This window comes from Cuculus canorus, chromosome 9 (assembly GCF_017976375.1).
Source record: "Cuculus canorus isolate bCucCan1 chromosome 9, bCucCan1.pri, whole genome shotgun sequence".
Taxonomy (NCBI): domain Eukaryota; kingdom Metazoa; phylum Chordata; class Aves; order Cuculiformes; family Cuculidae; genus Cuculus; species Cuculus canorus.
Window position 1 is genome coordinate 7,017,387 of NC_071409.1, and position 15,370 is coordinate 7,032,756.

The 15,370-nt window shown below is 45.2% G+C and overlaps 1 long non-coding RNA gene across 1 annotated transcript in view; it reads right to left on the reverse strand.

Annotated features, from left to right (window-relative positions):
• Nucleotides 1-1,805: 1,805 nt before the first annotated feature.
• LOC128853007 (uncharacterized) overlaps nucleotides 1,806-15,370 on the reverse strand; it is a 62,828-nt gene continuing 49,263 nt past the window's right edge. Inside the window, exons 8-11 of the long non-coding RNA XR_008451196.1 lie at nucleotides 10,626-10,750; nucleotides 9,798-9,960; nucleotides 7,526-7,615; nucleotides 1,806-2,563 (exon numbers count right to left, since the gene is read on the reverse strand). This is a non-coding gene — a long non-coding RNA (uncharacterized LOC128853007). The remainder of the gene's footprint in view (nucleotides 2,564-7,525; nucleotides 7,616-9,797; nucleotides 9,961-10,625; nucleotides 10,751-15,370) is intronic.

The window sequence follows — 15,370 nt, forward strand, 5'->3', positions numbered from 1 at the left end:
CGCCCCGCCCCGGGCTGAGCCCCCGCCTTGCACCGAACCCCCCGCCCCAAGGCTGAGCCCCCGCCCAGAGCCAGGAGCTCTGCGCCGGGCTGAGCTGCGCTCTTTCGATGAACCTGCACCCCCAAGGCTGAACACCCCACCCCAAAGGCTGAACACCCCCCAGGGCGGAACCTGCACCCCCAAGGCTGACCCCCCCACCCCCAAGGCTGAACACCCCCCCAGGGCTGAACCTGCACCCCCAAGGCTGATCCCCCACCCCAAAGGCTGAACACCCGCCCAGGGCTGAACCTGCACCCCCAAGGCTGATCCCCCCCACCACCCCAAAGGCTGAACACCCCCCAGGGCTGAACCTGCACCCCCAAGGCTGATCCCCCACCCCAAAGGCTGAACACCCGCCCAGGGCTGAACTTGCACCCCCAAGGCTGACTCCCCCACCCCAAAGGCTGAACCCGCACCCCAAAGGCTGAACAGCCCCCCAGGGCTGAACTTGCACCCCCAAGGCTGACTCCCCCACCCCAAAGGCTGAACAACCGCCCAATGCTAACCCCGTACCCTAAAGGCTGAACACCCCCTTCTCCACGGGCATCCCAGTGGGTGGGTCCCCTCACATTGGGGCTCTCCTCTGTCCCACTGCCATTCCCCCACTCACCCTGGGGTCCCTCCCAAGCCCCACCAGCAGCTCTTGTCCCTCTGGGAAGCAGGAGAAGCTCCAAGCCTCCCCTTGGAGCTTGAAGGTTGGACTTGATGAGCTTGGAGGTCTTTTCCAGCCTTAGCGATGCTATGATTCAAGGCAGCGTTGCACATCCGGGTGGAAAAGCCCAGCCTGGCAGGGCTGCTGGTGAACCAGGGCACAGCGAGGGGACCCAGACCACCGAGGCCACAGGCTGCAACGTCCCCCAACTCCATGAGGCCCCTTGCTGGCAGCGGTGCTGTGGGAGTTGGAAGGATTTGGGCCAAATGGGCACATCCTCTCCCATCTCAGCCTCCTCGTGCGGTACCCCCATGGCCAGAGCTGCTGCGCCCACATCCTCCAGCAGTGGGGATGAGGAAACATGGACCAGGACCTTGATCCCCTGCATGGCACTGAGATTTAGGGGACTCCTTGAAAGCTGAGCAGGGTCTGTTCATCAGGTAGTGCAGGGATAGGATGAGGGAGAACAGTTTTAGGGTGAAAAATGGGAGATTGAGATTTGATATTAGGAATATTTTTTTTTTCCTGGTGATGCAGTGGCACAGGTTGCCCAGGGAATGTGGCTGCCCCACCCCTGGAGGTGTTCAAGGCCAGGTTGGATGGGGCTTTGAGCAGCCTGGTCCAGTGGGAGGTGTCCCTGCCCATGGCAGGGGGGTTGGAACTGAATGGGCTTTAAGTTCTCTTCCAGCTCAAACCATTCTATCATTCTATGAACCATGTAAGGGGGATCTGAGTGGTAAACTGCCACTCCAGTGTGACGGCACGGGCATGGCAGTGTGACAGGACAAAATAATCCTGGGAAAATACATGTGAATCTTAACACTGACTGACAGCCCCTGATGCCTCAGCTGACAAAGCACAGGAGGGAATTTCCACTCTTCATACCAAAACAGGGCTGCCAACAGCCCCAGAGAAGCGGGCAGTGCATTGGTCCAGCAGAGGACAATGCTGCCTTGTTAAGTTATCCTTTCTGTGCTTGTTTTCCAAAAAATTCCTGATGCATGGAGCGGTCCAGCTTTGAAGAAACAGGACAAGTATGCTATAAACCGCATTTCTTCCCTCAGGAGCCTGGACTCTTCTGGATAAAAAATAACCCACCTCCTGGCATGAGATGAAACAGCAGCAGCAGCAGGTCTGTTGGTCTTTAAGGTGGAGAGCCTGGTGTCCATCAAGGTGGGCTCACTCTGGAGAGGCCCCGTGCCCGGGCAAAATGCTGGTGAGGGAGGTGGCAGAGTGCAGCGGCTCAGCCTCAGCCCAGGCAAGGGGAATTTGGTTGAGACAAGGTGCTGGCACCAGCAGCCTGGGCTGTCGAGGAACAGTGTCTTCATGAGCAGTGCCAGCTGAGGTGGACGTTTCTTGGGCTATTTCCTAAAAAGCCATTTACTAACTAGCTCAATTTTGCTACTTCCATTAAACACTGTCCACTTTTCCTCTTCCCAAACTGCCTTATACTGTCACTTCTGCAAACACAGATCCATTTCTCCGTTGAGAATAGAGATGAATCTAAAACAAAGCAATAGCAACAACAACAACCCCTTTTGTGTGGTGGTTATTGTATTAGCAGAGACAACATTTGAGTCTTCATTTTCTCACACAGATGAAGACAGAAAGCTACGTAGACCATGTCAGGTTTTCTGCTCAACTACTTAAAATGAAAACCACATAAGAAAAATGCTACTGAGTGTTTTTAGGAGCCTTTTGGTTCCTTTATGGAAAGGAGGCAGAAGAGCCAGACCATGACTAGCCAGTTGCACACAGATCTTGGGGTAAGAATCCTGGCTCTAGAAGAAGACCTAAACCGACAATGAAGTCCCAAATGCTCTCATCTTGGGTCCAAATCCAGCCTTTACAGATGCAAACTTTGTAGTCTGTCTGCAGCAGAAACAGGAGAAGGATAAGGAAAATTACATTCCAAACAACTTACCATGAAACAGGGTCAGTTTTGATTACACCAAGTTTGGACAGCACGGTTCCAACCCAGGGAAACTGGAGTTAAAGTGTTGCAGCCAAAGGCAACGCTGTTCTTACTCTTTCTTGTTGCCTCAGTAGCCCATAGGTAGAAACTGAAGTAGCTGTAGGCAATCACCTCTTACTCAGGCAAGAAATCACCGTTTCTCCTCATTAACAAGTGATTAAACCGCATGAGATGACCCAATCAACTGACAGCTGCCGAAAGGGTAGCGATACCGTCCCCTCCTTTTGCTCCTACTGCTCAGAGGATCTCAAGGCTTCATGAGCTCTGCTGCTTGCCAGGCCCTTGTTTGGCCCATCTCATCCTGGCAGGGAAAAATACCAAAGACTGAGCTTTTTTTTTTTTTCCCCTTGAATTTATTTTCTGAAGGGCTTGATGAGTGCTGGAGCCACTGGAACAACAAAGCAGCCAGGCCCATGGCAGCCAGGAGCAAGACTGGCTTAAACTGCTGAAGAAACTCAGCTGCGGGAGGCATTGCAAGATCTGGTGTAGATTCCTTTAAGTGGATGCATGTGGAATACACTTGGTCGCTACTGGAGTTAATTTCATACATAAGTACCTATGCAAAGAGATTAAAGATGTGTACATGAAAGCAAAATCCACTGACGAGCGGTGTGTTCTGTGAGGCTGTGCTTGAAAGCATGGAGGTTCTTCAGATGGTAGCTCACCTTAGAAAGGGCAGATTTCAAACCGTACTCGAAGTTGCTAATGAGGATACAGGAAATCTCATCCATTTTTTTTTTTCCACTTGAAGCAAAACATCTCTTCCCACAGAGGGAAATGTTGATGTTTCCCTGTATGATTTAGGCTTAAAGAAGAAGCTGACAGGCAGAAAGTTGCAGTGAAATAGAAGAAATGGCTCCAACACAAACATGCCTAAGCTTGACAGAATAGGCTCTAGTTTTAACAAGCAGCTTAGGAGAAGACTAAGGCGGAGGCCATTAATGAAAACTACCGATTTTTGAAGCCAAAAATTTTAGAGCACCATTTCTCCAGTAGTTCAGGTTGGAAATCCTATAGTAAAAGAAACCTCACAGTTCCCATACATGCTTTATAAAGCTAAAGTGAAAAATTATGGTAAAAGTGATAAGCCTATAGAATTTACTGTTTCATGTATGGTTTTGACAGGTAGCCAAGAGAATGGTGCTTCTACATGGAGAGTGGAAGAAATGATATTTTCTTTGCTTTAGATTGTTATAAAACTCTCAGTACTTTACAAGCCCCCAGATGGTTTTTATAACCCCTTCAGAGGTTGCAACGTATTGACTGAGAAATACTGATTTATATAGCAAACTCCCCTCTCATTGCTGGCAAAAATTACTGCTTTGTACTTGTGTACACACACAGTGGCTGAATATAAATAAAAGGCCAACAAATAATGAGATCTCAGACAAAATCCACCACCTGGCGGAACATTAACTTGGATGAAATTGTAAATTTATCCGCTGATGTAAGCAACAGGAATATTTGGCCCTAAATCTTTTAGGTGAGCTCTGAATCGACAATTAAAAAGTTTGTACTCTGTTTCACCCTGCAAACACAGCAGATTGCTGGCTGCTTATAGTGGTGGCAGGAACAGGGAAACATTGGCAACCAACAATTCTCCCGTTTACTTACTAGCTTTCAGCGTGTTCATCTGAAGTGACTTAACTGGAAGGCATTGGTGACTTGGGTCATAGCAAGCCTGCGATGGAAACGCCACGGCAGATGATCTTAACACCTCAGGAGAAGGGACTCTGAAATGACTTGCGTGTGATGGATAGACCTCTGAAGGAAAAAATGTATCCGGTTTTTATTTTATTTTTGGAAGACCAGTGGGTTTGTCTGTTATTTCATGTAGTCAGAAGGGTATAAGACAATTCTTACTCAACAGTGGCTTCCTAAAGTTTGCTGAAATCCAGCAGTGCCTCATGAAGAGCTCGTATGCCTTAGGTGACTAAAACTATACCTTTTCTCTTGTCCACAGGTCCTGTACAATCAGGCTGGTGTGCTTCAGCACATGGCTGGGAGGAGGCTAACTCCGTTCATCCCGTACCTCAGGAGTTAGGTGGTCACTCAGAACATGGGGAGTACGATTTTAAACCCACACAAGGCAGAAGAGTTGCTGGTGTTCCCAGAAGAGGTCTCTGGCCACCCTGTCTGAGGCTTTTCTGGAGCAAGGGAGAGCTCTCCAGCTCTTGTGTTGGTGCCATCCTACTTTGCATTAAAAAATTAAAAATGCATTTGATCAGGCAGAAGGAAATTAAGAGCATGTATGTAGCTTCATATTTAAGTCATCCTTTGGGAGGGTGGAGAATGCAGTTCCACTCCCTGCTTGCAAGGCAGAATGCTTTTGTATTTTACATTAACCAGCCAGTGGATAAAATACCCAAACAGCCCTTAGGCTGGGCAGAAAATTTAACTGACAGCCCTGCCTCAGCATCTGCTTTGCCCTTTCGCAGTGCAGCACCTCAGTCGCGTCTGGAGCTGAGCATTAACCTGTGCCTCGTAGCTCTGCACAGGTGAATGCAGAACCACTGCATTGAACTTTCTAACAATTTTCAATATGCACGTTATAAAACATTTAGATCACAAACTTTCTCTGACAAGGCAGCTCACAGCTTCTTCAGCCCCCATCTCAGCTGAAGCCGGCTGACATGAATGTTAAGTGAAGGCACTGAGCTGCTTCCAGATTACCTTGGATTTGTGTGGATATGGGGCTAAGCCCCATCAGCAAAGCTTCTGCTTAAGCTTTTGCACGCCGTGTTTAAGTTTTAGGACCCAAGTGACCGGAGCCAGCTAAGTTGTACTGTTGGTTCAACTATTCCTGCTCACTTGGACAGCTGTAAAAAGAGCAGGGAGCAGAACAGCTCCAGACCCGGGAGAAGGTGGCAAAGCACACTTGGCAGAGTTAAAAAGGCACAGGCAACTCGGCTGGCTCGGGGGAGGCAAGGCAGAAGAACGAGCCTGAAGCACAAACAAAGCAAATGGCAGCCTTGAGGCTAGTGCTGGCCCAGACTCTGGCAGGGCAGAGCCGAGGCACCGGAGAAGGCATGGACTGGTTCCCAAGGCTGGGAAGCATACATTGGCAATGGGGTCAGCAGAGGGATGACATGAATGAATGCCTCACTTTTTTTGTTTTTGTCTGAAATTTGCCGGTCCCTCCAAGTTGGGAATACCACTATTTGCTATCGTAAGTACCCTACTGTGAAACATAGGCTCTCAGCACTCAGACGAAAGATGTCATCTGCAACTCCTCAGCCTAGGAAAACACACAAGCCAAAATTACCTTCCCTTGGTGTGGGCAGGATGTAGCCTTAAACCTCTTTGACATGCATTTCCTTGAGAGGAAAGGCAATTCCCTCTGTGGCCCATCATTTACTATCTACATAAAAGCAGAAGGAGATGATTAGAGTGGGAAACTGCCCTGCTCTTGCTATATATAGTGCCCCGGCTACTCAGCCTGTAGCGTTTTGCTATTCAGTTGTAAATAATACTTAAAGGAGGGGAATAAAATGGAGAGTAAAATGAAAATCGAACTCCGAGAAACTGGTGTAGGAAAGCAAACCAAAAACCCACACGAGAACGCACAGGAATAAACCTGCTAGGGCTTAGAAGTATTCGGTGTTAGTGGAATGAATCCCACCACCTTCCCCACGGTTTGGAGTAACGCAGGGCTGCTGCCTTCGGGGTCTGCTGGCAGAAAGGCAAATAAATCAGTCCTTCCTGCTGGATCCTTCTGCCTGGCACCTGCCAATACAGTCTGACGTGAAGTCTTCGAGCATTATACCTAAAGGAATTCTCACATCTATATTTCAAAAAGTGCTGGGAGGTCTCACATATTTCTTTTACATGTAAGTATTTAAATCTATTCAAATTTGTTCCTCTTATGAATCATCATATCATCATGAATCATCGTTGGGATTTATTAGCTTAAACTCTACACAGTACACGCTTGTAAGGAAAAATACAAAATCTATATGCCCTGAATATTCCAGTGGTAGTTGGGTGCCTTGCAACAATAAATAGATTTTCTAGCAACAGCCTTATGAGAAGAAGTAGAATTATTCCCATTTTACAGAAAAGTTGTAGAGGTAAATTTGTCAGTCCATGGCTATTCGTGAATTCTGTGGAAATGAACCCAGATCTCTGGTATTTCAACGTAATTGCTAACCTAGGGACCGGCTTCTTCTAAAACCAGACGGAAAAGCAATGCATAAAGGAAAAAGAACAAAGAAAGGGGTTTGGTTTGGTTTGTCGCCAGTGAAGAGTAAAAGAAGAAAGCCATTAACAAAGCATTTTCCCATGTGATTCAAATTAGAGCAGCCATAATGGCTGAAGAAAATTGTGCTTTTATTATTTTTCAGTGATATTTTCAAATTTGGGAAAGTTTTTGTTGTTGCTTTGCCATTCAACATAAATAAGCTGAGTTTGGTGCCACCGCCAGAATGACTCACTGCCCTGAAGAAATTCGGAATGTCCCCAGTAGAGGAAATCCATTACTAAATTTTAAATCTGAGCCACATCAGTACAGATTCTTCTCTGCTGGGAAACAATTTCTCTATGGTCTGGAAGAAGTGCTCACTAACAAATGCAAAATGAATTCTGTGTTGCAAACACCATTAAATTCACTGGTTGAGTTTGGGCTTTTCTTTCAGGAGTAAGAAATGAGTGAAAACAAACAAAAAATTCCTTTTGGATAAGAACCAAAAAGAGGCATAAAATATTAGTTGGGCTTTTAGCCATAAGTTACTGTGAGATGGATGGTCTCAATGAGTTTTTGTCATGCTCTTCAGGAAATACACAATACAGAGTTTAGTCAAGATAACTTAATAGTAACAACTCAAGGCATGTTGGTTACTAACTGTAGGTTTCTTTCTTACCGACAGGGTCTTCTAGAAACCTCGCCTTGGCTCTGCATTCTGCCTGAGACAAGTTTTTATTTAGATTTTAGTTTCTTCAGTTCTTTCAAACTGAAAAAGAAGGAAGGAGATTATGAAGAATATTGAAAAAAAAAAACCACGCAAGGTTTTCAAACTAAACATTTTGATTCATTTGTAGGGCTTCTTTTACATGGAAACTGACAAAAATCAATTTTCAAAATAAATATTTATAAAACAAGCACTTGCAAAGTGTGCTTTCCGGACAGCTCTGGTGAATGCTTTCTGATTTCTGCTCTGCTCTTGTGAGACCCCATCTGGAGTCGTGTGTCAAGTTCTGGAATCCCCAGCATAAGAAGGATACGGAAGTGTTGGAACGGGTCCAGAGGAAGCCACGGAGATGACCAGAGGGCTGGAGCACCTCTGCTCCAGGACAGAGGACAGAGGACAGGCGGAGAGAGTTGGGGTTGTTCAGGCTGGAGAAGAGAAGGCTCCAGAGAGACATGAGAGCAGCTTCCAGTACCTGAAGAAGAACCTGTAAGAAAGCTGGGGAGGGACTTTTTACAAGGGTATGTAGTCATAGGGTGAGGGGGAATGGCTTCGTATTGGGAGAGGGAGGATTTAGATTAGACATTAGGAAGAAACCTTTTCCTGTGAGGGTGGGGAGGCAGTGGCTCAGGTTGCCCAGAGAAGCTTTGGCTGCCCCACCCCTGGAGGTGTTCAAGGCCAGGTTGGATGAGGCTTTGAGCAGCCCAGTCCAGAGGGAGGTGTCCGTGCCCATGGCAGGAGAGTTGGAATTGAATGATCTTTAAGGTCCTTTCCAACCCAAACCATTCTATGATTCTATGATTAGCTGTTTTCCTGAGACTACCTGGCTGTTCTCATACTTTCCGCCTGCAATTCACTGCAGTGCATTCCCTCCACCAAGAGCGGTCAGCTCAGTCTGAATTAGCAGCATGTGAAAGCACCTTGCATTTGGTTGAACAGTCTTGATCTGCTCTTTTCCATATGCTGAATTCTGGGATATAGTTCTATAATTTAATTGCAGCAGTAAACCAAAGAGCATAGAAAGTGCGTTTGTTGTGATAAATAATGGGAAGTTGTAGAGGTGGGGCAGTTTGGACTACTTCCTGCATTTACTGATAGGGAAACAATAAAAGCTAATATTCTGCTCAGAGGTTTCCAGATTCACTCTAGATTTTTTGTTTTGTTTTCTTGCTGTTTGTTTCCTTCGATTTAAATGACCTTTTGGACTAACAAGTACTTTGTGTGCTCTGAAGCTAAGTTCTAAAGAGAAATTCTGTATTCAGCCCAAGAATATTAAATCAATTTAGATGACTGTTCCCCTTTAGAGGTGTGTAGAGATGACCAAGGTTCAGGGTTTTGCTTTCGACCTGCTTGGATGAAACAGGCTGCTGCTAAGCATGTCCAAAAGAGCGTGCTATTGGCCTGTTCAGCCCGTAGTAAACATCTAAAGTACAAAGTTAAGAGTCCAGAAGAGAAATGCTATGCCTTTGATTCCCCAAAGGTTCAAGCCACTCTCTGAACTAATTAGCAGCTGCAGCCTGTAATCATTTGCAATCCAGACAGGAAGGAAACCCAGCAGCAGGCAGCCAAGGTCCAATGCAAATGTACCCTGCTTCTGCCTCCCTGCCCTAACCTGGCGTCTGCTTTGTAGAGCAAAACACCCAGCCCCAAAAAGTGAGACTTCCAGCTTTCTGCGGGAACATACTTCCCTCATCGCACGTCAGCTGAACCTGACGCATTGCTAAGCCTCACTATCTCAGATTAGCTCACCTTTTCTCAAAACAAAGGCCAGCTGCTGCGTTCACAAGCTGCAGTAATACTCACAGGAAATCTTTCCTTGCTCATTTTGCCAAAATGATGTAGAAGATTGCAGATGAGGCAGTCTTTGGCTGAAAATAAAGGTTTCTTAGCTTTCAACTAATTGAATACTTCAGGTCTTGCTTTAAATATCCTGTTATTTATTAGCAAGATATTTCATACTTTCCTTCTGGTCTCTTTATTTTCCTGCCTGCTCTTAAACTCTGATCATGCTAATGATCTTCAGCTTCTGTCACTCCTGCTTTTCATAACCTTTCTAGATCTCTAGGGCTTAGCAATTAAGCACTCAGCTCTGGGTAAAGTGAAGTTTATATGTACTTACATTTATTTCTTTTTTTATATATATAGTGCCTATCACCATATTGATAAACATTCTTTGGAAACACATTTGATCTCTTTTTCTAATTTCCCAATTTATTTCTCCACCTACCACCTCTTTTGGAGTGTTTGATGCTGCAGTTCGCCCACTCCCTCCTACAATCCAGCACCAGCTTCTTCCAGGACTGGGATGTCCTCTTTGCTTGGTAGGAGAATTTTGGCTTAGCTTCTCTTGCCTATAGTTTAGTCCAGACATTCCCTTGTGCCAGTTTGTGCTGCAACAACAATAAAGACAGGATTCACTGGTTCAAAGCTTCAAGAATTAAGGCATATCACTATAATTTCAGGGATGATGGGAAAGGCCCTTTCCCCTGTCCCCTTCTCAGAGATGGAGATCAGCTAACCACTTCTTAAGCCATAGCTTCTGAAGGTTTTGAGGTTTCAGTTTCTGAAAGTAGAAGTAGACTGAATGGTTCACAGTTCAAACCCATCATTTCAGATAGGGGTGGGGGGTGGTTTTAATAAGGCCAGGATAATTTGTGAATGAATATCTCCGTATTCTGAGGTGCAGGAGCAGTCTATTTTGGAGTGCTGGCTGACAGTATGCAACAAAAAAAAGATGAAGGCAATCAAATTTAAGTCTTTTAGATTTAGCTGCTATTCTGTATTAAGACTAAAAGGTGAATTACCCAGTCTAAGTCTATAGGAGATGTTTCACATATTTTCATGTTTTGTATATTTTCAATATACGAAAACATATATGACATTAAAAATTGTGGGGTTTTTAATTAAATGCAAAACCTACTAGCACTATGGGATACAGATACTGTGTTTATTGAAAAAAAGAAAATAAAAGGAGAAGCAGTAAGGTTCCAAAAACAATTTTTACAACTACTAATAACAGAACAAACACCTGTAATCATGAGAGGCATGGAATTACCTTTTGGTACACACAGCTTGGCAGTCTTTTGGGCAGAAACAACTCTGTCCTTGCTCACTTAGAGGTATCCAAGAAAGCTCCGGAAGGCCAAGTGGTCTGTGACAAGGGGACAGGCACTAGCTGGCCTGGGATTAGAAAATAATGGTCAAAAACCTTTCTGAGAACAGTATTTTAGATACTACTGTAGCCAAACTTAAGTATGTCCTGACTGAAGCCTAATTACGCTACATCTGCTTAGGTCAGTTCTTGCAGGGAACGATGCCACAAGAAAAAATACAGGGAAGGGGAACAGACAGGATGCTGAACCGCTTCCCAGGCGTCAGCAGGGTCATTCTCATGGGGCGTGGGCGTTGCGGACAGATGTAGCCCATGCTTTTGCTCTGTGGTTAGCCTCCACTACAACTTCCCATCCTCTTCATTTATTTCTGGTCTTCTTGGTGGCAGTGCCTGGTCAAGCCCTGGCTAGATGGCTGAGGCCAGCCCATGCCAGTCTCACTGCTGCACCAGCACAAGCTCCATGTCTTTCTGAGGCTTCAGCAGATGGGTGTGTCCATGAATCCTTGCATCACGGGGAAAGCTAAGGAAGATACTTGGACTGTCCCGGGAACCTTTCACCATGCCAGAAGGTAGGAAGCTAGACACTTACACCAGCTAATGGCTCCCCTTAGAACTAATTAAGCACACTAAAGTGATCTCATGGGTCTGAACAGCTCTAGCAAACATTTCCCTCCCATCTTCGGACCTCTGGCTGATGCCTGAGCACCGTGAGTACCCCTTCCTGAACAGAGGTTGTTGCTCCAATGATTGGTCTTGCTGTGGCTCTGCAAAGAGTGACTGCCCTTTCCACAGCTATCATAACAGTGCTTGGGGATAAGTTCCTATCTCCAAGCTGTGTCCGCTGACTACATTTTGAAACCACATGTAAGCCGGTGGGGTCATGGGCTAGCCCAAGCAAACCTCACCTCTGCACCAAAGCCTCTCTCTCAGGGTCAGCACCTTTTCAACTCAAACACATGCAGCCCAGCAGCCCAGAGATCAAAGCTGCTCCTTAACCAAGACAGGACACAACAGACCTGTGGATGTCTCATGGCACCTCCTTCTAACGGAAAAACAAACAATTTTTTGTGCTGGGCAGACAGCTCTGTCTTCCCCACCATGTTTCAGTCTCACAAGAGGGGACATGAATCAATGTCCAAGCCCACTCGGTGTCCACCACTGGATAGACTTCCCCTGGTCACACAGGAGTTCTGGTTTTGATTTTTTTTTTTTTTTTGTAACTAGGCTGAGATGTTCTATATTTGATTTGCAGCTTTTGTCTTCTTCTAGTCCTGGCTTGCTTCCATCCACTTTTGTCAGCTAGAGTTTTGCTGCTTTGTTTTCCAGTCATGCCGTTTGGGCCCACTGGATAAGCTTTTAAGTCAGAAAGCTAGCAGGCTGGCAGCAGTGTCCCCAGCTCAGGCTTGCTCTGACCCATCGGGCTTGACAACACTTCAGAAATGATTGATGCTGCAGCCCCAGCGCCTTCCCTTGAGATGACAGCACTCAAGAAAGCTGGCAGTACTCGAGGAGAAAGGATCACTGCAGAAATACTAGCTTTTTTCAGCTTATCTCCAAAGTTAGTTGCTCAAAGATCGTAAGTACATAAATTACTTGACACCGAGAGCTGCGTTTCTGCAGTGAAATGTGAATGTATCTCCCTCTGGTCACAATGCCGTGAAGCAGCTGATATCTATAATTTATTTGGTGTATTGTGTGGTTCAGAAGTCATGGAGGACCATGTAAAACATCCACTCAGCTTACAAATGATTGCAGTTAAGTCCCTGTATTGAGTATTCTTCAAACTATGCCCTGGGAGGAAAGGGGCAAAAGGCAAGCAAAGCAACACGAGTATGTGCTACCACTGATGTCACGTTATTGGTTCTTGTGTCCTACGCTATCAGAGGAAGATATATTTTGGCAAAGTTCCTGTTATCAAGGAGGTCCAGTAAGGCAATCGGGATGGCAATGAGCTGCATAAAGCAACTTCATCCTTTCTTAGGAACTTCCCACTTGGTCTATAGACTAGTCCAAAGTTAGTGATCTTGCCTGGTAGCTCTATGGCTGCCCTCTGTGACTGGTGTTTGCTCAGGCTGAATAACCATTTGTACTGAAGAAACGGCATATATCAAACTATCGTTTTTAGCAACTTGTAAGAGAAAGGTCAGGGATTAGGCTTAAAGTAGCTTTGAGACAGCTCAAAGCACCAGCCTCTCATATCCATCCATTTCTTCTAAGAGCACTTCAAATTCCCTTTGCTTCCAGAGAAGCTGTTTCTCACTGTCACTTCTGGCTGGCACAGTCCTCAGAGGTGCTCTGGGCTCTGCTTTCTTAAGGTAGTTATTTCTCTCACGAAAGAGCTCCTGGTAGTTTGCCATGGTTTATTTTGATAAATCTTCATGTACCAGATTATTATAAGCTTTTTTCATGTCATTTTAGTCTTGAGCAACCTAATGTTACATCATTTGTACTGAGTGTTCGCTGTCATCGAGAACAGAGAACTTCCTACTGCATATGATTTCCATACAGAGGCAAAACAAAGACATTTTTAGTAGCCTGAGTGTTTCAGTGAAATGCCATGAGTCTGACCCCAGCCTTTCACACGTGTGTAAAACCAGTGGCAGGCAGACACTGAACACCACAGAGCTCCTTCACCTTTCAGCAATGGTTTGTTCACACTAGCAGAACAATGTAGGGTGACCGAATTCCAGTTCAGCAACACTTAGAGTCCAGTTTGCACAGGAATAAATAGTTACCCAAGGATGAAAGGCAGAGAATCAGAGCTTAGAATCCAAAATGAATGGAATGTGTGAGGACAAACTATTGCAGGACTCTTTTTGTAATCATTAGGATTGACTTTTTCTAAAATGATTTTATTAAACAGATTCAAGGTGAATTACATCTTTGCTAATAACTATAATACTTTAAATACTAGACTTCTGTGTTGCCTGTTTGCATATGTGTGTGCATAGATAGTGCATGCCACATCTCTTGGCACTAGTATAACAACTGTGTGCACAGAGGTGGCATCTGTGCACACACGTGGCCAGCCAGACGCCAGCCTGGACTTGGACAGAACACCCAGGTTGGACACACAGATCCCTCAGAGCAGTTGGTTCCTACTCTTACTAAGTTACAGTCAAAACAGTGAGGATAATAGAGCAGCAGAAGCTAAAAGCCAATTCCTCACGTACCACTCAAGAGGTACAAGCAGCTCTCCTGGTTTTGCATCCATCTCCCCTGAACAACAATTCACACCTCAGGTGTGATCACACCTCAGGTGAAAACATTTCTTCTTTTGTACAACCTTCTTGCCAAGTATCCTTTTATATTTTATTACCAATGCCTATTATTTGGATTAAGTTACTTCCTTTTGTGTAACTGGCTACCTCCCAGCTGCCTCTGAAACCAGCAGTGATGAAGTGGGGTAAAAAAAAGTAGCAGATGCTCTTCCTTCAGTCCCCACCACCCACACTGCAATACAGCACTTGGCAGTTCTTTTGCAGACCTCCGTTCTTCATCCCTTGATTTCTGGAGCTACGGAGGGGGAGAACTGCCACTAATGGCAAGTGGGATGGTGATAAAATGCTATTTTCCTCTTACCTCTTTATATTAATCTCTGTCAGAGCATTAAAAAAAAAATCCACAAACAACCACCCAAATTCCATTGTCCTCAACAATTTCCTTTGTCCTCAGGCTCTTCACATTTTGCCTTTTGGTTCCCATTTAATACGGACTCCCTCAACACTGGCAATTATCATAAATTTTGCCATGTCTAACTGGAAATTTCTAAGCAGTCATTCCAATATCAAGCACTGTAAAATGCATCATGACAGCACCATCTCTATTCACACTTCTCCAATATGCCCTTGATAAATCATCTACTGTATTTTCAACTCCTTTTCTGGATTGGCATTCAAACCTTCACTTGGTATTTCTGGAGTGTTAACAGCTGTCTCCCTATTCTTGGTGAATACTTAACAAAGGTTCTTGAGACTAATCTCAAACACCTAGTGGTCTGTTCCTAGGGCTGCTCAAGTTTTCCATAGAGGCACTAGGGGAGACCATTAGGAGCACTACCGCCCCAATCACCCCTTGTGACATTGGTATCTTGGTTTGCTAAACGCTGCTTGAGATTAGAGATGCACTTAAAAAAAACAATGCAGAGGTGGGATGGGAGATAAGTTGCCACTTAAAAAGAGCAGATGAGAGACTGAGGCACACTTGGCTTTCCACCAAATATGCAGTGCATGCTCCATATAAACACAAGAGAACAAGGAGGTGGCACACGAAAGCCCTTAAATCTGTCAAAGAAAAGAAGAAAAACAATTCTGGATTATTAACAACGACCCATTTCACAATTCAGCAAAAAAAGTTCCAGTGGCTAAAGATGTAGCCAGTTCTTTGGGGATGAGGGTTCAGTCCCTGAACTGCCAACAAACTCAGGTCAACCTTTACAAAATCACTTTGGTTTGCTCTACCTAAAATGGAAATAGTGGCGTTCCTTTACTGCTGTGCCAGACAGCAGAGGTTTGGAGCATGGAGGTGCTCAGATGCCACAGATTCTACTACAACTCCTCAAAAGTTGAATATTCCCCATCATACGGAGTGGTTTTTGATGTGCATGTAACAGAAGGTAGCTGGCAAAATGAAGCAATTAGTTCTGTGACATTTTCAGCTGCCTAACAAGTTTCTTTTCTGCTCGTCAC